The following is a 22,277-nucleotide window of genomic DNA, read 5'->3' on the forward strand; positions in this document are numbered from 1 at the left end:
TTCGAGCCATCGACCTCTGGGTTACGGGGCCATCACGCTACCGCTGCACCTCTGTAATCAGTGTGACCTGTACAAACTGACAGAAGCAGTCAAACAAAGAATCACAGAGGGCACTGAGACATGCCCATGAAATTATGCTATTTTTTATTTATGGTTGCAATTAATTTCTAAAAATAAAAATGGATTGCAGAGGATGGTTTCATCCATCAACCTCTGGGCCCATCACGTTTCCGCAGCGCCACTCTGCTTCAACCCACGGAGGGCACTGAGACATGCCATTGATATTATGCTTTTTTTTATCCCTGGTTGCAGTTCACTTCTGAAAATAAAAATGGATTGCAGAGGATGGTTTCAATCTATAGGCCTCTGGGTTATGGGCCCAGCACGCTTCTGCTGGGACACTCTGTTTTCAGCCACCCCTGACAAGACTTAAAATCACAATCTCTGGCTTGGGAGGCCAGTTTTTTAGGCATCTGGGGCATGGTGTAATAGCATGACCTATACGAACTGATAGAAACAGTAAAAAAAAGAATCACCAAGGGCAATGAGACATGCCGAAGATATTATGCTTTTTTTGATCGCTGGTTGCAATTAATTTCTAAAAATAAAAATTGTTAGCTGAGGATGGCTTCAGGTCATCAACCTCTGGGCCCAGCTCGTTTCCACAGCGCCACAACCCACCCCAGAAGGGACTCGAACCCTCAATCCCTGGCTTAGGAGGCCAGTGCCTTATCCATTAGGCCACTGGGGCACTGCGAAGATAGAATGACCTATACAAACTGATAGAAGCAGTAAGGAAAATATATAATGGAAGGCAATGAGAAATGCCCATGAAATTATGCTTTGCCCATGAAATTATGCTTTTTTTCATTTATGGTTGCACTTCATTGCTAAAAATAAAACTGGATAGCAGAGGATGGTTTCCATCCATCGACCTCTGGGTTATGGGCCCAGCACGCTTCCGCTGGGAAACTCTGCAGCCGCCCCTGACAAGAATTAAACTCACAATCCCTGGCATGGGAGGCCAGTTTTTTAGGCATCTGGGGCATGGTGTTATAGCATGACCTATACGAACTTATAGAAACAGTAAAAAAAAGAATCACGTAGGGCACTGAGACATGCCCATGATATTTTGCTTTTTTTGAACGCTGGTTGCAATTAATTTGTAAAAAGAAAGATTGTTAGCAGTTTTTATATTTCTGTTTGCTGAAAACAAACTGGATAGAAGAGGATGGTTTCGATCCATAAATCACTGGGTTAACTGCTCAGCATACTTGCACTTCATCACTCCACTTTCAGGCACCCCAAAATAATACTTGAACTCACAATACATGGATTAGGAGGCCAGTTTCTTAGGCCACTGTGGCACTGTGTGATCAGCATGACCTCTACGAACTGATAGAAGCAGATTCGAAAAAAGAATCACGAAGGGCAGAGAGACATGCCCATGAAAGTATACTTTTTGTTAATCTCTATTTGCACTTCCTTTCTAAAAATTCAATAGCTTCAACATCTTTGTTACATGAACTCTCTTCTTCTTTCCCAAACTGCCTTCATCCACCCCAGATGGGACTCGAACCCACAATCCCTGGCTTAGAAGGCCAGTGCCTTATCCATTAGGCCACTAGGGTACTTGCCAAAATCTATCTTGATAGCAGAGAGTGGTTTCGATCCATCGACCTCTGGGTTACGGGGCCATCACGCTACCGCTGCTCCTCTGTAATCAGTGTGACCTATACAAACTGACAGAAGCAGTCAAACAAAGAATCACAGAGGGCACTGAGACATGCCCATGAAATTATGCTATTTTTTATTCATGGTTGCAATTAATTTCTAAAAATAAAAATGGATTGCAGAGGATGGTTTCATCCATCAACCTCTGGGCCCATCACGTTTCCGCAGCGCCACTCTGCTTCAACCCACGGAGGGCACTGAGACATGCCATTGATATTATGCTTTTTTTTATCCCTGGTTGCAGTTCACTTCTGAAAATAAAAATGGATTGCAGAGGATGGTTTCAATCTATAGGCCTCTGGGTTATGGGCCCAGCACGCTTCTGCTGGGACACTCTGTTTTCAGCCACCCCTGACAAGACTTAAACTCACAATCTCTGGCTTGGGAGGCCAGTTTTTTAGGCATCTGGGGCATGGTGTAATAGCATGACCTATACGAACTGATAGAAACAGTAAAAAAAAGAATCACCAAGGGCAATGAGACATGCCGAAGATATTATGCTTTTTTTGATCGCTGGTTGCAATTAATTTCTAAAAATAAAAATTGTTAGATGAGGATGGCTTCAGGTCATCAACCTCTGGGCCCAGCTCGTTTCCACAGCGCCACAACCCACCCCAGAAGGGACTCGAAAGCTCAATCCCTGGCTTGGGAGGCCAGTTTTTTAGGCATCTGGGGCATGGTGTTATAGCATGACCTATACGAACTGATAGAAGCAGTAAGGAAAATATATAATGGAAGGCAATGAGAAATGCCCATGAAATTATGCTTTGCCCATGAAATTATGCTTTTTTTCATTTATGGTTGCACTTCATTGCTAAAAATAAAACTGGATAGCAGAGGATGGTTTCCATCCATCAACCTCTGGGTTATGGGCCCAGCACGCTTCTGCTGGGACACTCTGTTTTCAGCCACCCCTGACAAGACTTAAACTCACAATCTCTGGCTTGGGAGGCCAGTTTTTTAGGCATCTGGGGCATGGTGTTATAGCATGACCTATACGAACTGATAGAAACAGTAAAAAAAAGAATCACCAAGGGCAATGAGACATGCCGAAGATATTATGCTTTTTTTGATCGCTGGTTGCAATTAATTTCTAAAAATAAAAATTGTTAGCTGAGGATGGCTTCAGTTCATCGACCTCTGGGCCCAACACGTTTCCACAGCGCCACAACCCACCCCAGAAGGGACTCGAACCCTCAATCCCTGGCTTAGGAGGCCAGTGCCTTATCCATTAGGCCACTGGGGCACTGCGAAGATAGAATGACCTATACGAACTGATAGAAGCAGTAAGGAAAATATATAATGGAAGGCAATGAGAAATGCCCATGAAATTATGCTTTGCCCATGAAATTATGCTTTTTTTCATTTATGGTTGCACTTCATTGCTAAAAATAAAACTGGATAGCAGAGGATGGTTTCCATCCATCGACCTCTGGGTTATGGGCCCAGCACGCTTCCGCGGGGAACTCTGCAGCCGCCCCTGACAAGAATTAAACTCACAATCCCTGGCATGGGAGGCCAGTTTTTTAGGCATCTGGGGCATGGTGTTATAGCATGACCTATACGAACTTATAGAAACAGTAAAAAAAAGAATCACGTAGGGCACTGAGACATGCCCATGATATTTTGCTTTTTTTGAACGCTGGTTGCAATTAATTTGTAAAAATAAAGATTGTTAGCAGTTTTTATATTTCTGTTTGCTGAAAACAAACTGGATAGAAGAGGATGGTTTCGATCCATAAATCACTGGGTTAACTGCTCAGCATACTTGCACTTCATCACTCCACTTTCAGGCACCCCAAAATAATACTTGAACTCACAATACCTGGATTAGGAGGCCAGTTTCTTAGGCCACTGTGGCACTGTGTGATCAGCATGACCTATACGAACTGATAGAAGCAGATTAAAAAAAAGAATCACGAAGGGCAGAGAGACATGCCCATGAAAGTATACTTTTTGTTCATCTCTATTTGCACTTCCTTTCTAAAAATTCAATAGCTTTAACATCTTTGTTACATGAACTCTCTTCTTCTTTCCCAAACTGCCTTCATCCACCCCAGATGGGACTCGAACCCACAAACCCTGGCTTAGAAGGCCAGGGCCTTATCCATTTGGCCACTAGGGTACTTGCCAAGAACTATCTTGATAGCAGAGAGTGGTTTCGATCCATCGACCTCTGGGTTACGGGGCCATCACGCTACCGCTGCACCTCTGTAATCAGTGTGTCCTATACAAACTGACAGAAGCAGTCAAACAAAGAATCACAGAGGGCACTGAGACATGCCCATGAAATAATGCTATTTTTTATTTATGGTTGCAATCAATTTCTAAAAATAAAAATCGATTGCAGAGGATGGTTTCATCCATCAACCTCTGGGCCCATCACGTTTCCGCAGCGCCACTCTGCTTCAACCCACGGAGGGCACTGAGACATGCCATTGCTATTATGCTTTTTTATCCCTGGTTGCAGTTCATTTCTGAAAATAAAAATGGATTGCAGAGGATGGTTTCAATCTATAGGCCTCTGGGTTATGGGCCCAGCACGCTTCCGCTGGGACACTCTGTTTTCAGCCACCCCTGACAAGACTTAAACTCACAATCTCTGGCTTGGGAGGCCAGTTTTTTTAGGCATCTGGGGCATGGTGTAATAGCATGACCTATACGAACTGATAGAAACAGTAAAAAAAAAGAATCACATAGGGCACTGAGACATGCCCATGATATTTAGCTTTTTTTGAACGCTGGTTGCAATTAATATGTAAAAATAAAGATTGTTAGCAGTTTTTATATTTCTGTTTGCTGAAAACAAACTGGATAGAAGAGGATGGTTTTGATCCATAAATCACTGGGTTAACTGCTCAGCATCCTTGCACTTCATCACTCCACTTTCAGGCACCCCAAAATAATACTTGAACTCACAATACATGGATTAGGAGGCCAGTTTCTTAGGCCACTGTGGCACTGTGTGATCAGCATGACCTATACGAACTGATAGAAGCAGATTCAAAAAAAGAATCACGAAGGGCAGAGAGACATGCCCATGAAAGTATACTTTCTGTTAATCCCTATTTGCACTTCATTTCTAAAAATTCAATAGCTTCAACATCTTTGTTACATGAACTCTCTTCTTCTTTCCCAAACTGCCTTCATCCACCCCAGATGGGACTCGAACCCACAATCCCTGGCTTAGAAGGCCAGTGCCTTATCCATTAGGCCACTAGGGTACTTGCCGAAATCTATCTTGATAGCAGAGAGTGGTTTCGATCCATCGACCTCTGGGTTACGGGGCCATCACGCTACCGCTGCTCCTCTGTAATCAGTGTGACCTATACAAACTGACAGAAGCAGTCAAACAAAGAATCACAGAGGGCACTGAGACATGCCCATGAAATTATGCTATTTTTTATTCATGGTTGCAATTAATTTCTAAAAATAAAAATGGATTGCAGAGGATGGTTTCATCCATCAACCTCTGGGCCCATCACGTTTCCGCAGCGCCACTCTGCTTCAACCCACGGAGGGCACTGAGACATGCCATTGATATTATGCTTTTTTTTATCCCTGGTTGCAGTTCACTTCTGAAAATAAAAATGGATTGCAGAGGATGGTTTCAATCTATAGGCCTCTGGGTTATGGGCCCAGCACGCTTCTGCTGGGACACTCTGTTTTCAGCCACCCCTGACAAGACTTAAACTCACAATCTCTGGCTTGGGAGGCCAGTTTTTTAGGCATCTGGGGCATGGTGTTATAGCATGACCTATACGAACTGATAGAAACAGTAAAAAAAAGAATCACCAAGGGCAATGAGACATGCCGAAGATATTATGCTTTTTTTGATCGCTGGTTGCAATTAATTTCTAAAAATAAAAATTGTTAGCTGAGGATGGCTTCAGGTCATCAACCTCTGGGCCCAGCTCGTTTCCACAGCGCCACAACCCACCCCAGAAGGGACTCGAAAGCTCAATCCCTGGCATGGGAGGCCGGTTTTTTAGGCATCTGGGGCATGGTGTAATAGCATGACCTATACGAACTGATAGAAACAGTAAAAAAAAAGAATCACCAAGGGCAATGAGACATGCCGAAGATATTATGCTTTTTTTGATCGCTGGTTGCAATTAATTTCTAAAAATAAAAATTATTAGCTGAGGATGGCTTCAGTTCATCGACCTCTGGGCCCAGCACGTTTCCACAGCGCCACAACCCACCCCAGAAGGGACTCGAACCCTCAATCCCTGGCTTAGGAGGCCAGTGCCTTATCCATTAGGCCACTGGGGCACTGCGAAGATAGAATGACCTATACGAACTGATAGAAGCAGTAAGGAAAATATATAATGGAAGGCAATGAGAAATGCCCATGAAATTATGCTTTGCCCATGAAATTATGCTTTTTTTCATTTATGGTTGCACTTCATTGCTAAAAATAAAACTGGATAGCAGAGGATGGTTTCCATCCATCGACCTCTGGGTTATGGGCCCAGCACGCTTCCGCTGGGAAACTCTGCAGCCGCCCCTGACAAGAATTAAACTCACAATCCCTGGCATGGGAGGCCAGTTTTTTAGGCATCTGGGGCATGGTGTTATTGCATGACCTATACGAACTTATAGAAACAGTAAAAAAAAGAATCACGTAGGGCACTGAGACATGCCCATGATATTTTGCTTTTTTTGAACGCTGGTTGCAATTAATTTGTAAAAATAAAGATTGTTAGCAGTTTTTATATTTCTCTTTGCTGAAAACAAACTGGATAGAAGAGGATGGTTTCGATCCATAAATCACTGGGTTAACTGCTCAGCATACTTGCACTTCATCACTCCACTTTCAGGCACCCCAAAATAATACTTGAACTCACAATACATGGATTAGGAGGCCAGTTTCTTAGGCCACTGTGGCACTGTGTGATCAGCATGACCTATACGAACTGATAGAAGCAGATTCAAAAAAAGAATCACGAAGGGCAGAGAGACATGCCCATGAAAGTATACTTTTTGTTAATCTCTATTTGCACTTCCTTTCTAAAAATTCAATAGCTTCAACATCTTTGTTACATGAACTCTCTTCTTCTTTCCCAAACTGCCTTCATCCACCCCAGATGGGACTCGAACCCACAATCCCTGGCTTAGAAGGCCAGTGCCTTATCCATTAGGCCACTAGGGTACTTGCCGAAAGCTATCTAGATAGCAGAGAGTGGTTTCGAGCCATCGACCTCTGGGTTACGGGGCCATCACGCTACCGCTGCACCTCTGTAATCAGTGTGACCTGTACAAACTGACAGAAGCAGTCAAACAAAGAATCACAGAGGGCACTGAGACATGCCCATGAAATTATGCTATTTTTTATTCATGGTTGCAATTAATTTCTAAAAATAAAAATGGATTGCAGAGGATGGTTTCATCCATCAACCTCTGGGCCCATCACGTTTCCGCAGCGCCACTCTGCTTCAACCCACGGAGGGCACTGAGACATGCCATTGATATTATGCTTTTTTTTATCCCTGGTTGCAGTTCACTTCTGAAAATAAAAATGGATTGCAGAGGATGGTTTCAATCTATAGGCCTCTGGGTTATGGGCCCAGCACGCTTCTGCTGGGACACTCTGTTTTCAGCCACCCCTGACAAGACTTAAACTCACAATCTCTGGCTTGGGAGGCCAGTTTTTTAGGCATCTGGGGCATGGTGTAATAGCATGACCTATACGAACTGATAGAAACAGTAAAAAAAAGAATCACCAAGGGCAATGAGACATGCCGAAGATATTATGCTTTTTTTGATCGCTGGTTGCAATTAATTTCTAAAAATAAAAATTGTTAGCTGAGGATGGCTTCAGGTCATCAACCTCTGGGCCCAGCTCGTTTCCACAGCGCCACAACCCACCCCAGAAGGGACTCGAACCCTCAATCCCTGGCTTAGGAGGCCAGTGCCTTATCCATTAGGCCACTGGGGCACTGCGAAGATAGAATGACCTATACAAACTGATAGAAGCAGTAAGGAAAATATATAATGGAAGGCAATGAGAAATGCCCATGAAATTATGCTTTGCCCATGAAATTATGCTTTTTTTCATTTATGGTTGCACTTCATTGCTAAAAATAAAACTGGATAGCAGAGGATGGTTTCCATCCATCGACCTCTGGGTTATGGGCCCAGCACGCTTCCGCTGGGAAACTCTGCAGCCGCCCCTGACAAGAATTAAACTCACAATCCCTGGCATGGGAGGCCAGTTTTTTAGGCATCTGGGGCATGGTGTTATAGCATGACCTATACGAACTTATAGAAACAGTAAAAAAAAGAATCACGTAGGGCACTGAGACATGCCCATGATATTTTGCTTTTTTTGAACGCTGGTTGCAATTAATTTGTAAAAATAAAGATTGTTAGCAGTTTTTATATTTCTCTTTGCTGAAAACAAACTGGATAGAAGAGGATGGTTTCGATCCATAAATCACTGGGTTAACTGCTCAGCATACTTGCACTTCATCACTCCACTTTCAGGCACCCCAAAATAATACTTGAACTCACAATACATGGATTAGGAGGCCAGTTTCTTAGGCCACTGTGGCACTGTGTGATCAGCATGACCTCTACGAACTGATAGAAGCAGATTCAAAAAAAGAATCACGAAGGGCAGAGAGACATGCCCATGAAAGTATACTTTTTGTTAATCTCTATTTGCACTTCCTTTCTAAAAATTCAATAGCTTCAACATCTTTGTTACATGAACTCTCTTCTTCTTTCCCAAACTGCCTTCATCCACCCCAGATGGGTCTCGAACCCACAATCCCTGGCTTAGAAGGCCAGTGCCTTATCCATTAGGCCACTAGGGTACTTGCCGAAATCTATCTTGATAGCAGAGAGTGGTTTCGATCCATCGACCTCTGGGTTACGGGGCCATCACGCTACCGCTGCTCCTCTGTAATCAGTGTGACCTATACAAACTGACAGAAGCAGTCAAACAAAGAATCACAGAGGGCACTGAGACATGCCCATGAAATTATGCTATTTTTTATTCATGGTTGCAATTAATTTCTAAAAATAAAAATGGATTGCAGAGGATGGTTTCATCCATCAACCTCTGGGCCCATCACGTTTCCGCAGCGCCACTCTGCTTCAAACCACGGAGGGCACTGAGACATGCCATTGATATTATGCTTTTTTTTATCCCTGGTTGCAGTTCACTTCTGAAAATAAAAATGGATTGCAGAGGATGGTTTCAATCTATAGGCCTCTGGGTTATGGGCCCAGCACGCTTCTGCTGGGACACTCTGTTTTCAGCCACCCCTGACAAGACTTAAACTCACAATCTCTGGCTTGGGAGGCCAGTTTTTTAGGCATCTGGGGCATGGTGTAATAGCATGACCTATACGAACTGATAGAAACAGTAAAAAAAAGAATCACCAAGGGCAATGAGACAAGCCGAAGATATTATGCTTTTTTTGATCGCTGGTTGCAATTAATTTCTAAAAATAAAAATTGTTAGCTGAGGATGGCTTCAGGTCATCAACCTCTGGGCCCAGCTCGTTTCCACAGCGCCACAACCCACCCCAGAAGGGACTCGAAAGCTCAATCCCTGGCATGGGAGGCCGGTTTTTTAGGCATCTGGGGCATGGTGTTATAGCATGACCTATACGAACTGATAGAAACAGTAAAAAAAAAGAATCACCAAGGGCAATGAGACATGCCGAAGATATTATGCTTTTTTTGATCGCTGGTTGCAATTAATTTCTAAAAATAAAAATTATTAGCTGAGGATGGCTTCAGTTCATCGACCTCTGGGCCCAGCACGTTTCCACAGCGCCACAACCCACCCCAGAAGGGACTCGAACCCTCAATCCCTGGCTTAGGAGGCCAGTGCCTTATCCATTAGGCCACTGGGGCACTGCGAAGATAGAATGACCTATACGAACTGATAGAAGCAGTAAGGAAAATATATAATGGAAGGCAATGAGAAATGCCCATGAAATTATGCTTTGCCCATGAAATTATGCTTTTTTTCATTTATGGTTGCACTTCATTGCTAAAAATAAAACTGGATAGCAGAGGATGGTTTCCATCCATCGACCTCTGGGTTATGGGCCCAGCACGCTTCCGCTGGGAAACTCTGCAGCCGCCCCTGACAAGAATTAAACTCACAATCCCTGGCATGGGAGGCCAGTTTTTTAGGCATCTGGGGCATGGTGTTATTGCATGACCTATACGAACTTATAGAAACAGTAAAAAAAAGAATCACGTAGGGCACTGAGACATGCCCATGATATTTTGCTTTTTTTGAAGGCTGGTTGCAATTAATTTGTAAAAATAAAGATTGTTAGCAGTTTTTATATTTCTCTTTGCTGAAAACAAACTGGATAGAAGAGGATGGTTTCGATCCATAAATCACTGGGTTAACTGCTCAGCATACTTGCACTTCATCACTCCACTTTCAGGCACCCCAAAATAATACTTGAACTCACAATACATGGATTAGGAGGCCAGTTTCTTAGGCCACTGTGGCACTGTGTGATCAGCATGACCTATACGAACTGATAGAAGCAGATTCAAAAAAAGAATCACGAAGGGCAGAGAGACATGCCCATGAAAGTATACTTTTTGTTAATCTCTATTTGCACTTCCTTTCTAAAAATTCAATAGCTTCAACATCTTTGTTACATGAACTCTCTTCTTCTTTCCCAAACTGCCTTCATCCACCCCAGATGGGACTCGAACCCACAATCCCTGGCTTAGAAGGCCAGTGCCTTATCCATTAGGCCACTAGGGTACTTGCCGAAATCTATCTTGATAGCAGAGAGTGGTTTCGATCCATCGACCTCTGGGTTACGGGGCCATCACGCTACCGCTGCTCCTCTGTAATCAGTGTGACCTATACAAACTGACAGAAGCAGTCAAACAAAGAATCACAGAGGGCACTGAGACATGCCCATGAAATTATGCTATTTTTTATTCATGGTTGCAATTAATTTCTAAAAATAAAAATGGATTGCAGAGGATGGTTTCATCCATCAACCTCTGGGCCCATCACGTTTCCGCAGCGCCACTCTGCTTCAAACCACGGAGGGCACTGAGACATGCCATTGATATTATGCTTTTTTTTATCCCTGGTTGCAGTTCACTTCTGAAAATAAAAATGGATTGCAGAGTATGGTTTCAATCTATAGGCCTCTGGGTTATGGGCCCAGCACGCTTCTGCTGGGACACTCTGTTTTCAGCCACCCCTGACAAGACTTAAACTCACAATCTCTGGCTTGGGAGGCCAGTTTTTTAGGCATCTGGGGCATGGTGTAATAGCATGACCTATACGAACTGATAGAAACAGTAAAAAAAAGAATCACCAAGGGCAATGAGACAAGCCGAAGATATTATGCTTTTTTTGATCGCTGGTTGCAATTAATTTCTAAAAATAAAAATTGTTAGCTGAGGATGGCTTCAGGTCATCAACCTCTGGGCCCAGCTCGTTTCCACAGCGCCACAACCCACCCCAGAAGGGACTCGAAAGCTCAATCCCTGGCATGGGAGGCCGGTTTTTTAGGCATCTGGGGCATGGTGTTATAGCATGACCTATACGAACTGATAGAAACAGTAAAAAAAAAGAATCACCAAGGGCAATGAGACATGCCGAAGATATTATGCTTTTTTTGATCGCTGGTTGCAATTAATTTCTAAAAATAAAAATTATTACCTGAGGATGGCTTCAGTTCATCGACCTCTGGGCCCAGCACGTTTCCACAGCGCCACAACCCACCCCAGAAGGGACTCGAAACCTCAATCCCTGGCTTAGGAGGCCAGTGCCTTATCCATTAGGCCACTGGGGCACTGCGAAGATAGAATGACCTATACGAACTGATAGAAGCAGTAAGGAAAATATATAATGGAAGGCAATGAGAAATGCCCATGAAATTATGCTTTGCCCATGAAATTATGCTTTTTTTCATTTATGGTTGCACTTCATTGCTAAAAATAAAACTGGATAGCAGAGGATGGTTTCCATCCATCGACCTCTGGGTTATGGGCCCAGCACGCTTCCGCTGGGAAACTCTGCAGCCGCCCCTGACAAGAATTAAACTCACAATCCCTGGCATGGGAGGCCAGTTTTTTAGGCATCTGGGGCATGGTGTTATTGCATGACCTATACGAACTTATAGAAACAGTAAAAAAAAGAATCACGTAGGGCACTGAGACATGCCCATGATATTTTGCTTTTTTGAACGCTGGTTGCAATTAATTTGTAAAAATAAAGATTGTTAGCAGTTTTTATATTTCTGTTTGCTGAAAACAAACTGGATAGAAGAGGATGGTTTCGATCCATAAATCACTGGGTTAACTGCTCAGCATACTTGCACTTCATCACTCCACTTTCAGGCACCCCAAAATAATACTTGAACTCACAATACATGGATTAGGAGGCCAGTTTCTTAGGCCACTGTGGCACTGTGTGATCAGCATGACCTATACGAACTGATAGAAGCAGATTCAAAAAAAGAATCACGAAGGGCAGAGAGACATGCCCATGAAAGTATACTTTTTGTTAATCTCTATTTGCACTTCCTTTCTAAAAATTCAATAGCTTCAACATCTTTGTTACATGAACTCTCTTCTTCTTTCCCAAACTGCCTTCATCCACCCCAGATGGGACTCGAACCCACAATCCCTGGCTTAGAAGGCCAGTGCCTTATCCATTAGGCCACTAGGGTACTTGCCGAAATCTATCTTGATAGCAGAGAGTGGTTTCGATCCATCGACCTCTGGGTTACGGGGCCATCACGCTACCGCTGCTCCTCTGTAATCAGTGTGACCTATACAAACTGACAGAAGCAGTCAAACAATGAATCACAGAGGGCACTGAGACATGCCCATGAAATTATGCTATTTTTTATTCATGGTTGCAATTAATTTCTAAAAATAAAAATGGATTGCAGAGGATGGTTTCATCCATCAACCTCTGGGCCGATCACGTTTCCGCAGCGCCACTCTGCTTCAAACCACGGAGGGCACTGAGACATGCCATTGATATTATGCTTTTTTTTATCCCTGGTTGCAGTTCACTTCTGAAAATAAAAATGGATTGCAGAGGATGGTTTCAATCTATAGGCCTCTGGGTTATGGGCCCAGCACGCTTCCGCTGGGACACTCTGTTTTCAGCCACCCCTGACAAGACTTAAACTCACAATCTCTGGCTTGGGAGGCCAGTTTTTTAGGCATCTGGGGCATGGTGTAATAGCATGACCTATACGAACTGATAGAAACAGTAAAAAAAAGAATCACCAAGGGCAATGAGACAAGCCGAAGATATTATGCTTTTTTTGATCGCTGGTTGCAATTAATTTCTAAAAATAAAAATTGTTAGCTGAGGATGGCTTCAGGTCATCAACCTCTGGGCCCAGCTCGTTTCCACAGCGCCACAACCCACCCCAGAAGGGACTCGAAAGCTCAATCCCTGGCATGGGAGGCCGGTTTTTTAGGCATCTGGGGCATGGTGTTATAGCATGACCTATACGAACTGATAGAAACAGTAAAAAAAAAGAATCACATAGGGCACTGAGACATGCCGAAGATATTATGCTTTTTTTGATCGCTGGTTGCAATTAATTTCTAAAAATAAAAATTATTAGCTGAGGATGGCTTCAGTTCATCGACCTCTGGGCCCAGCACGTTTCCACAGCGCCACAACCCACCCCAGAAGGGACTCGAAACCTTAATCCCTGGCTTAGAAGGCCAGTGCCTTTTCCTTTAGGCCACTTGGGGAACTGCGAAGATAGAATGACCTATACGAACTGATAGAAGCAGTAAGGAAAATATATAATGGAAGGCAATGAGAAATGCCCATGAAATTATGCTTTGCCCATGAAATTATGCTTTTTTTCATTTATGGTTGCACTTCATTGCTAAAAATAAAACTGGATAGCAGAGGATGGTTTCCATCCATCGACCTCTGGGTTATGGGCCCAGCACGCTTCCGCTGGGAAACTCTGCAGCCGCCCCTGACAAGAATTAAACTCACAATCCCTGGCATGGGAGGCCAGTTTTTTAGGCATCTGGGGCATGGTGTTATTGCATGACCTATACGAACTTATAGAAACAGTAAAAAAAAGAATCACGTAGGGCACTGAGACATGCCCATGATATTTTGCTTTTTTTGAACGCTGGTTGCAATTAATTTGTAAAAATAAAGATTGTTAGCAGTTTTTATATTTCTCTTTGCTGAAAACAAACTGGATAGAAGAGGATGGTTTCGATCCATAAATCACTGGGTTAACTGCTCAGCATACTTGCACTTCATCACTCCACTTTCAGGCACCCCAAAATAATACTTGAACTCACAATACATGGATTAGGAGGCCAGTTTCTTAGGCCACTGTGGCACTGTGTGATCAGCATGACCTATACGAACTGATAGAAGCAGATTCAAAAAAAGAATCACGAAGGGCAGAGAGACATGCCCATGAAAGTATACTTTTTGTTAATCTCTATTTGCACTTCCTTTCTAAAAATTCAATAGCTTCAACATCTTTGTTACATGAACTCTCTTCTACTTTCCCAAACTGCCTTCATCCACCCCAGATGGGACTCGAACCCACAATCCCTGGCTTAGAAGGCCAGTGCCTTATCCATTAGGCCACTAGGGTACTTGCCAAAAGCTATCTTGATAGCAGAGAGTGGTTTCGAGCCATCGACCTCTGGGTTACGGGGCCATCACGCTACCGCTGCACCTCTGTAATCAGTGTGACCTGTACAAACTGACAGAAGCAGTCAAACAAAGAATCACAGAGGGCACTGAGACATGCCCATGAAATTATGCTATTTTTTATTTATGGTTGCAATTAATTTCTAAAAATAAAAATGGATTGCAGAGGATGGTTTCATCCATCAACCTCTGGGCCCATCACGTTTCCGCAGCGCCACTCTGCTTCAACCCACGGAGGGCACTGAGACATGCCATTTATATTATGCTTTTTTTTATCCCTGGTTTCAGTTCACTTCTGAAAATAAAAATGGATTGCAGAGGATGGTTTCAATCTATAGGCCTCTGGGTTATGGGCCCAGCACGCTTCCGCTGGGACACTCTGTTTTCAGCCACCCCTGACAAGAATTAAACTCACAATCCCTGGCATGGGAGGCCAGTTTTTTAGGCATCTGGGGCATGGTGTTATAGCATGACCTATACGAACTGATAGAAACAGTAAAAAAAAAGAATCACCAAGGACAATGAGACATGCCGAAGATATTATGCTTTTTTTGATCGCTGGTTGCAATTAATTTCTAAAAATAAAAATTGTTAGCTGAGGATGGCGTCAGTTCATCGACCTCTGGGCACAGCACGTTTCCACAGCGCCACAACCCACCCCAGAAGGGACTCGAACCCTCAATCCCTGGCTTAGGAGGCCAGTGCCTTATCCATTAGGCCACTGGGGCACTGCGAAGATAGAATGACCTATACGAACTGATAGAAGCAGTAAGGAAAATATATAATGGAAGGCAATGAGAAATGCCCATGAAATTATGCTTTGCCCATGAAATTATGCTTTTTTTGATTTATGGTTGCACTTCATTGCTAAAAATAAAACTGGATAGCAGAGGATGGTTTCCATCCATCAACCTCTGGGTTATGGGCCCAGCACGCTTCCGCTGGGACACTCTGTTTTCAGCCACCCCTGACAAGACTTAAACTCACAATCTCTGGCATGGGAGGCCAGTTTTTTAGGCATCTGGGGCATGGTGTAATAGCATGACCTATACGAACTGATAGAAACAGTAAAAAAAAAGAATCACCAAGGGCAATGAGACATGCCCATGATATTTTGCTTTTTTTGAAGGCTGGTTGCAATTAATATGTAAAAATAAAGATTGTTAGCAGTTTTTATATTTCTGTTTGCTGAAAACAAACTGGATAGAAGAGGATGGTTTTGATCCATAAATCACTGGGTTAACGGCTCAGCATCCTTGCACTTCATCACTCCACTTTCAGGCACCCCAAAATAATACTTGAACTCACAATACATGGATTAGGAGGCCAGTTTCTTAGGCCACTGTGGCACTGTGTGATCAGCATGACCTATACGAACTGATAGAAGCAGATTCAAAAAAAGAATCACGAAGGGCAGAGAGACATGCCCATGAAAGTATACTTTTTGTTAATCTCTATTTGCACTTCCTTTCTAAAAATTCAATAGCTTCAACATCTTTGTTACATGAACTCTCTTCTTCTTTCCCAAACTGCCTTCATTCACCCCAGATGGGACTCGAACCCACAATCCCTGGCTTAGAAGGCCAGTGCCTTATCCATTAGGCCACTAGGGTACTTGCCGAAAGCTATCTAGATAGCAGAGAGTGGTTTCGAGCCATCGACCTCTGGGTTACGGGGCCATCACGCTACCGCTGCACCTCTGTAATCAGTGTGACCTGTACAAACTGACAGAAGCAGTCAAACAAAGAATCACAGAGGGCACTGAGACATGCCCATGAAATTATGCTATTTTTTATTTATGGTTGCAATTAATTTCTAAAAATAAAAATGGATTGCAGAGGATGGTTTCATCCATCAACCTCTGGGCCCATCACGTTTCCGCAGCGCCACTCTGCTTCAACCCACGGAGGGCACTGAGACATGCCATTGATATTATGCTTTTTTTTATCCCTGGTTGCAGTTCACTTCTGAAAATAAAAATGGATTGCAGAGGATGGTTTCAATCTATAGGCCTCTGGGTTATGGGCCCAGCACGCTTCTGCTGGGACACTCTGTTTTCAGCCACCCCTGACAAGACTTAAACTCACAATCTCTGGCTTGGGAGGCCAGTTTTTTAGGCATCTGGGGCATGGTGTAATAGCATGACCTATACGAACTGATAGAAACAGTAAAAAAAAGAATCACCAAGGGCAATGAGACATGCCGAAGATATTATGCTTTTTTTGATCGCTGGTTGCAATTAATTTCTAAAAATAAAAATTGTTAGCTGAGGATGGCTTCAGGTCATCAACCTCTGGGCCCAGCTCGTTTCCACAGCGCCACAACCCACCCCAGAAGGGACTCGAACCCTCAATCCCAGGCTTAGGAGGCCAGTGCCTTATCCATTAGGCCACTGGGGCACTGCGAAGATAGAATGACCTATACAAACTGATAGAAGCAGTAAGGAAAATATATAATGGAAGGCAATGAGAAATGCCCATGAAATTATGCTTTGCCCATGAAATTATGCTTTTTTTCATTTATGGTTGCACTTCATTGCTAAAAATAAAACTGGATAGCAGAGGATGGTTTCCATCCATCGACCTCTGGGTTATGGGCCCAGCACGCTTCCGCTGGGAAACTCTGCAGCCGCCCCTGACAAGAATTAAACTCACAATCCCTGGCATGGGAGGCCAGTTTTTTAGGCATCTGGGGCATGGTGTTATAGCATGACCTATACGAACTTATAGAAACAGTAAAAAAAAGAATCACGTAGGGCACTGAGACATGCCCATGATATTTTGCTTTTTTTGAACGCTGGTTGCAATTAATTTGTAAAAAGAAAGATTGTTAGCAGTTTTTATATTTCTGTTTGCTGAAAACAAACTGGATAGAAGAGGATGGTTTCGATCCATAAATCACTGGGTTAACTGCTCAGCATACTTGCACTTCATCACTCCACTTTCAGGCACCCCAAAATAATACTTGAACTCACAATACATGGATTAGGAGGCCAGTTTCTTAGGCCACTGTGGCACTGTGTGATCAGCATGACCTCTACGAACTGATAGAAGCAGATTCAAAAAAAGAATCACGAAGGGCAGAGAGACATGCCCATGAAAGTATACTTTTTGTTAATCTCTATTTGCACTTCCTTTCTAAAAATTCAATAGCTTCAACATCTTTGTTACATGAACTCTCTTCTTCTTTCCCAAACTGCCTTCATCCACCCCAGATGGGACTCGAACCCACAATCCCTGGCTTAGAAGGCCAGTGCCTTATCCATTAGGCCACTAGGGTACTTGCCAAAATCTATCTTGATAGCAGAGAGTGGTTTCGATCCATCGACCTCTGGGTTACGGGGCCATCACGCTACCGCTGCTCCTCTGTAATCAGTGTGACCTATACAAACTGACAGAAGCAGTCAAACAAAGAATCACAGAGGGCACTGAGACATGCCCATGAAATTATGCTATTTTTTATTCATGGTTGCAATTAATTTCTAAAAATAAAAATGGATTGCAGAGGATGGTTTCATCCATCAACCTCTGGGCCCATCACGTTTCCGCAGCGCCACTCTGCTTCAACCCACGGAGGGCACTGAGACATGCCATTGATATTATGCTTTTTTTTATCCCTGGTTGCAGTTCACTTCTGAAAATAAAAATGGATTGCAGAGGATGGTTTCAATCTATAGGCCTCTGGGTTATGGGCCCAGCACGCTTCTGCTGGGACACTCTGTTTTCAGCCACCCCTGACAAGACTTAAACTCACAATCTCTGGCTTGGGAGGCCAGTTTTTTAGGCATCTGGGGCATGGTGTAATAGCATGACCTATACGAACTGATAGAAACAGTAAAAAAAAGAATCACCAAGGGCAATGAGACATGCCGAAGATATTATGCTTTTTTTGATCGCTGGTTGCAATTAATTTCTAAAAATAAAAATTGTTAGATGAGGATGGCTTCAGGTCATCAACCTCTGGGCCCAGCTCGTTTCCACAGCGCCACAACCCACCCCAGAAGGGACTCGAAAGCTCAATCCCTGGCTTGGGAGGCCAGTTTTTTAGGCATCTGGGGCATGGTGTTATAGCATGACCTATACGAACTGATAGAAGCAGTAAGGAAAATATATAATGGAAGGCAATGAGAAATGCCCATGAAATTATGCTTTGCCCATGAAATTATGCTTTTTTTCATTTATGGTTGCACTTCATTGCTAAAAATAAAACTGGATAGCAGAGGATGGTTTCCATCCATCAACCTCTGGGTTATGGGCCCAGCACGCTTCTGCTGGGACACTCTGTTTTCAGCCACCCCTGACAAGACTTAAACTCACAATCTCTGGCTTGGGAGGCCAGTTTTTTAGGCATCTGGGGCATGGTGTTATAGCATGACCTATACGAACTGATAGAAACAGTAAAAAAAAGAATCACCAAGGGCAATGAGACATGCCGAAGATATTATGCTTTTTTTGATCGCTGGTTGCAATTAATTTCTAAAAATAAAAATTGTTAGCTGAGGATGGCTTCAGTTCATCGACCTCTGGGCCCAACACGTTTCCACAGCGCCACAACCCACCCCAGAAGGGACTCGAACCCTCAATCCCTGGCTTAGGAGGCCAGTGCCTTATCCATTAGGCCACTGGGGCACTGCGAAGATAGAATGACCTATACGAACTGATAGAAGCAGTAAGGAAAATATATAATGGAAGGCAATGAGAAATGCCCATGAAATTATGCTTTGCCCATGAAATTATGCTTTTTTTCATTTATGGTTGCACTTCATTGCTAAAAATAAAACTGGATAGCAGAGGATGGTTTCCATCCATCGACCTCTGGGTTATGGGCCCAGCACGCTTCCGCGGGGAACTCTGCAGCCGCCCCTGACAAGAATTAAACTCACAATCCCTGGCATGGGAGGCCAGTTTTTTAGGCATCTGGGGCATGGTGTTATAGCATGACCTATACGAACTTATAGAAACAGTAAAAAAAAGAATCACGTAGGGCACTGAGACATGCCCATGATATTTTGCTTTTTTTGAACGCTGGTTGCAATTAATTTGTAAAAATAAAGATTGTTAGCAGTTTTTATATTTCTGTTTGCTGAAAACAAACTGGATAGAAGAGGATGGTTTCGATCCATAAATCACTGGGTTAACTGCTCAGCATACTTGCACTTCATCACTCCACTTTCAGGCACCCCAAAATAATACTTGAACTCACAATACCTGGATTAGGAGGCCAGTTTCTTAGGCCACTGTGGCACTGTGTGATCAGCATGACCTATACGAACTGATAGAAGCAGATTAAAAAAAAGAATCACGAAGGGCAGAGAGACATGCCCATGAAAGTATACTTTTTGTTCATCTCTATTTGCACTTCCTTTCTAAAAATTCAATAGCTTTAACATCTTTGTTACATGAACTCTCTTCTTCTTTCCCAAACTGCCTTCATCCACCCCAGATGGGACTCGAACCCACAAACCCTGGCTTAGAAGGCCAGGGCCTTATCCATTTGGCCACTAGGGTACTTGCCAAGAACTATCTTGATAGCAGAGAGTGGTTTCGATCCATCGACCTCTGGGTTACGGGGCCATCACGCTACCGCTGCACCTCTGTAATCAGTGTGTCCTATACAAACTGACAGAAGCAGTCAAACAAAGAATCACAGAGGGCACTGAGACATGCCCATGAAATAATGCTATTTTTTATTTATGGTTGCAATCAATTTCTAAAAATAAAAATCGATTGCAGAGGATGGTTTCATCCATCAACCTCTGGGCCCATCACGTTTCCGCAGCGCCACTCTGCTTCAACCCACGGAGGGCACTGAGACATGCCATTGCTATTATGCTTTTTTATCCCTGGTTGCAGTTCATTTCTGAAAATAAAAATGGATTGCAGAGGATGGTTTCAATCTATAGGCCTCTGGGTTATGGGCCCAGCACGCTTCCGCTGGGACACTCTGTTTTCAGCCACCCCTGACAAGACTTAAACTCACAATCTCTGGCTTGGGAGGCCAGTTTTTTTAGGCATCTGGGGCATGGTGTAATAGCATGACCTATACGAACTGATAGAAACAGTAAAAAAAAAGAATCACATAGGGCACTGAGACATGCCCATGATATTTAGCTTTTTTTGAACGCTGGTTGCAATTAATATGTAAAAATAAAGATTGTTAGCAGTTTTTATATTTCTGTTTGCTGAAAACAAACTGGATAGAAGAGGATGGTTTTGATCCATAAATCACTGGGTTAACTGCTCAGCATCCTTGCACTTCATCACTCCACTTTCAGGCACCCCAAAATAATACTTGAACTCACAATACATGGATTAGGAGGCCAGTTTCTTAGGCCACTGTGGCACTGTGTGATCAGCATGACCTATACGAACTGATAGAAGCAGATTCAAAAAAAGAATCACGAAGGGCAGAGAGACATGCCCATGAAAGTATACTTTCTGTTAATCCCTATTTGCACTTCATTTCTAAAAATTCAATAGCTTCAACATCTTTGTTACATGAACTCTCTTCTTCTTTCCCAAACTGCCTTCATCCAACCCAGATGGGACTCGAACCCACAATCCCTGGCTTAGAAGGCCAGTGCCTTATCCATTAGGCCACTAGGGTACTTGCCGAAATCTATCTTGATAGCAGAGAGTGGTTTCGATCCATCGACCTCTGGGTTACGGGGCCATCACGCTACCGCTGCTCCTCTGTAATCAGTGTGACCTATACAAACTGACAGAAGCAGTCAAACAAAGAATCACAGAGGGCACTGAGACATGCCCATGAAATTATGCTATTTTTTATTCATGGTTGCAATTAATTTCTAAAAATAAAAATGGATTGCAGAGGATGGTTTCATCCATCAACCTCTGGGCCCATCACGTTTCCGCAGCGCCACTCTGCTTCAACCCACGGAGGGCACTGAGACATGCCATTGATATTATGCTTTTTTTTATCCCTGGTTGCAGTTCACTTCTGAAAATAAAAATGGATTGCAGAGGATGGTTTCAATCTATAGGCCTCTGGGTTATGGGCCCAGCACGCTTCTGCTGGGACACTCTGTTTTCAGCCACCCCTGACAAGACTTAAACTCACAATCTCTGGCTTGGGAGGCCAGTTTTTTAGGCATCTGGGGCATGGTGTTATAGCATGACCTATACGAACTGATAGAAACAGTAAAAAAAAGAATCACCAAGGGCAATGAGACATGCCGAAGATATTATGCTTTTTTTGATCGCTGGTTGCAATTAATTTCTAAAAATAAAAATTGTTAGCTGAGGATGGCTTCAGGTCATCAACCTCTGGGCCCAGCTCGTTTCCACAGCGCCACAACCCACCCCAGAAGGGACTCGAAAGCTCAATCCCTGGCATGGGAGGCCGGTTTTTTAGGCATCTGGGGCATGGTGTTATAGCATGACCTATACGAACTGATAGAAACAGTAAAAAAAAAAAATCACCAAGGGCAATGAGACATGCCGAAGATATTATGCTTTTTTTGATCGCTGGTTGCAATTAATTTCTAAAAATAAAAATTGTTAGCTGAGGATGGCTTCAGTTCATCGACCTCTGGGCCCAGCACGTTTCCACAGCGCCACAACCCACCCCAGAAGGGACTCGAACCCTCAATCCCTGGCTTAGGAGGCCAGTGCCTTATCCATTAGGCCACTGGGGCACTGCGAAGATAGAATGACCTATACAAACTGATAGAAGCAGTAAGGAAAATATATAATGGAAGGCAATGAGAAATGCCCATGAAATTATGCTTTGCCCATGAAATTATGCTTTTTTTCATTTATGGTTGCACTTCATTGCTAAAAATAAAACTGGATAGCAGAGGATGGTTTCCATCCATCGACCTCTGGGTTATGGGCCCAGCACGCTTCCG

The 22,277-nt window shown here is 43.4% G+C and overlaps 21 non-coding genes across 21 annotated transcripts; all 21 read right to left on the minus strand.

Moving 5' to 3' along the window:
* Nucleotides 1–678: 678 nt before the first annotated feature.
* Nucleotides 679–751, minus strand: trnar-ccu (transfer RNA arginine (anticodon CCU)). Its single transcript has one exon. It is a non-coding gene; the product is annotated as a tRNA-Arg (tRNA).
* An 807-nt stretch (nt 752–1,558) lies between these two features.
* Nucleotides 1,559–1,631, minus strand: trnar-ucu (transfer RNA arginine (anticodon UCU)). Its single transcript has one exon. It is a non-coding gene; the product is annotated as a tRNA-Arg (tRNA).
* A 1,276-nt stretch (nt 1,632–2,907) lies between these two features.
* On the minus strand, nt 2,908–2,980 carry trnar-ccu (transfer RNA arginine (anticodon CCU)). The gene has a single exon. It is a non-coding gene; the product is annotated as a tRNA-Arg (tRNA).
* Nucleotides 2,981–3,786: 806 nt separating this feature from the next.
* On the minus strand, nt 3,787–3,859 carry trnar-ucu (transfer RNA arginine (anticodon UCU)). Its single transcript has one exon. It is a non-coding gene; the product is annotated as a tRNA-Arg (tRNA).
* Nucleotides 3,860–4,885: 1,026 nt separating this feature from the next.
* On the minus strand, nt 4,886–4,958 carry trnar-ucu (transfer RNA arginine (anticodon UCU)). Its single transcript has one exon. It is a non-coding gene; the product is annotated as a tRNA-Arg (tRNA).
* Nucleotides 4,959–5,936: 978 nt separating this feature from the next.
* trnar-ccu (transfer RNA arginine (anticodon CCU)) lies at nt 5,937–6,009 on the minus strand. Its single transcript has one exon. It is a non-coding gene; the product is annotated as a tRNA-Arg (tRNA).
* An 807-nt stretch (nt 6,010–6,816) lies between these two features.
* Nucleotides 6,817–6,889, minus strand: trnar-ucu (transfer RNA arginine (anticodon UCU)). The gene has a single exon. It is a non-coding gene; the product is annotated as a tRNA-Arg (tRNA).
* Nucleotides 6,890–7,602: 713 nt separating this feature from the next.
* Nucleotides 7,603–7,675, minus strand: trnar-ccu (transfer RNA arginine (anticodon CCU)). Its single transcript has one exon. It is a non-coding gene; the product is annotated as a tRNA-Arg (tRNA).
* An 807-nt stretch (nt 7,676–8,482) lies between these two features.
* Nucleotides 8,483–8,555, minus strand: trnar-ucu (transfer RNA arginine (anticodon UCU)). The gene has a single exon. It is a non-coding gene; the product is annotated as a tRNA-Arg (tRNA).
* A 978-nt stretch (nt 8,556–9,533) lies between these two features.
* Nucleotides 9,534–9,606, minus strand: trnar-ccu (transfer RNA arginine (anticodon CCU)). Its single transcript has one exon. It is a non-coding gene; the product is annotated as a tRNA-Arg (tRNA).
* An 807-nt stretch (nt 9,607–10,413) lies between these two features.
* trnar-ucu (transfer RNA arginine (anticodon UCU)) lies at nt 10,414–10,486 on the minus strand. The gene has a single exon. It is a non-coding gene; the product is annotated as a tRNA-Arg (tRNA).
* Nucleotides 10,487–11,464: 978 nt separating this feature from the next.
* Nucleotides 11,465–11,537, minus strand: trnar-ccu (transfer RNA arginine (anticodon CCU)). Its single transcript has one exon. It is a non-coding gene; the product is annotated as a tRNA-Arg (tRNA).
* Nucleotides 11,538–12,343: 806 nt separating this feature from the next.
* On the minus strand, nt 12,344–12,416 carry trnar-ucu (transfer RNA arginine (anticodon UCU)). The gene has a single exon. It is a non-coding gene; the product is annotated as a tRNA-Arg (tRNA).
* Nucleotides 12,417–14,275: 1,859 nt separating this feature from the next.
* On the minus strand, nt 14,276–14,348 carry trnar-ucu (transfer RNA arginine (anticodon UCU)). Its single transcript has one exon. It is a non-coding gene; the product is annotated as a tRNA-Arg (tRNA).
* A 714-nt stretch (nt 14,349–15,062) lies between these two features.
* trnar-ccu (transfer RNA arginine (anticodon CCU)) lies at nt 15,063–15,135 on the minus strand. The gene has a single exon. It is a non-coding gene; the product is annotated as a tRNA-Arg (tRNA).
* An 812-nt stretch (nt 15,136–15,947) lies between these two features.
* On the minus strand, nt 15,948–16,020 carry trnar-ucu (transfer RNA arginine (anticodon UCU)). Its single transcript has one exon. It is a non-coding gene; the product is annotated as a tRNA-Arg (tRNA).
* A 713-nt stretch (nt 16,021–16,733) lies between these two features.
* trnar-ccu (transfer RNA arginine (anticodon CCU)) lies at nt 16,734–16,806 on the minus strand. The gene has a single exon. It is a non-coding gene; the product is annotated as a tRNA-Arg (tRNA).
* An 807-nt stretch (nt 16,807–17,613) lies between these two features.
* trnar-ucu (transfer RNA arginine (anticodon UCU)) lies at nt 17,614–17,686 on the minus strand. The gene has a single exon. It is a non-coding gene; the product is annotated as a tRNA-Arg (tRNA).
* Nucleotides 17,687–18,962: 1,276 nt separating this feature from the next.
* trnar-ccu (transfer RNA arginine (anticodon CCU)) lies at nt 18,963–19,035 on the minus strand. Its single transcript has one exon. It is a non-coding gene; the product is annotated as a tRNA-Arg (tRNA).
* Nucleotides 19,036–19,841: 806 nt separating this feature from the next.
* trnar-ucu (transfer RNA arginine (anticodon UCU)) lies at nt 19,842–19,914 on the minus strand. Its single transcript has one exon. It is a non-coding gene; the product is annotated as a tRNA-Arg (tRNA).
* A 2,077-nt stretch (nt 19,915–21,991) lies between these two features.
* Nucleotides 21,992–22,064, minus strand: trnar-ccu (transfer RNA arginine (anticodon CCU)). The gene has a single exon. It is a non-coding gene; the product is annotated as a tRNA-Arg (tRNA).
* Nucleotides 22,065–22,277: the final 213 nt, after the last annotated feature.

Source organism: Salmo salar, chromosome 07 (genome assembly GCF_965601325.2).
Source record: "Salmo salar chromosome 07, fSalSal1, whole genome shotgun sequence".
In the NCBI taxonomy this organism is placed as follows: domain Eukaryota; kingdom Metazoa; phylum Chordata; class Actinopteri; order Salmoniformes; family Salmonidae; genus Salmo; species Salmo salar.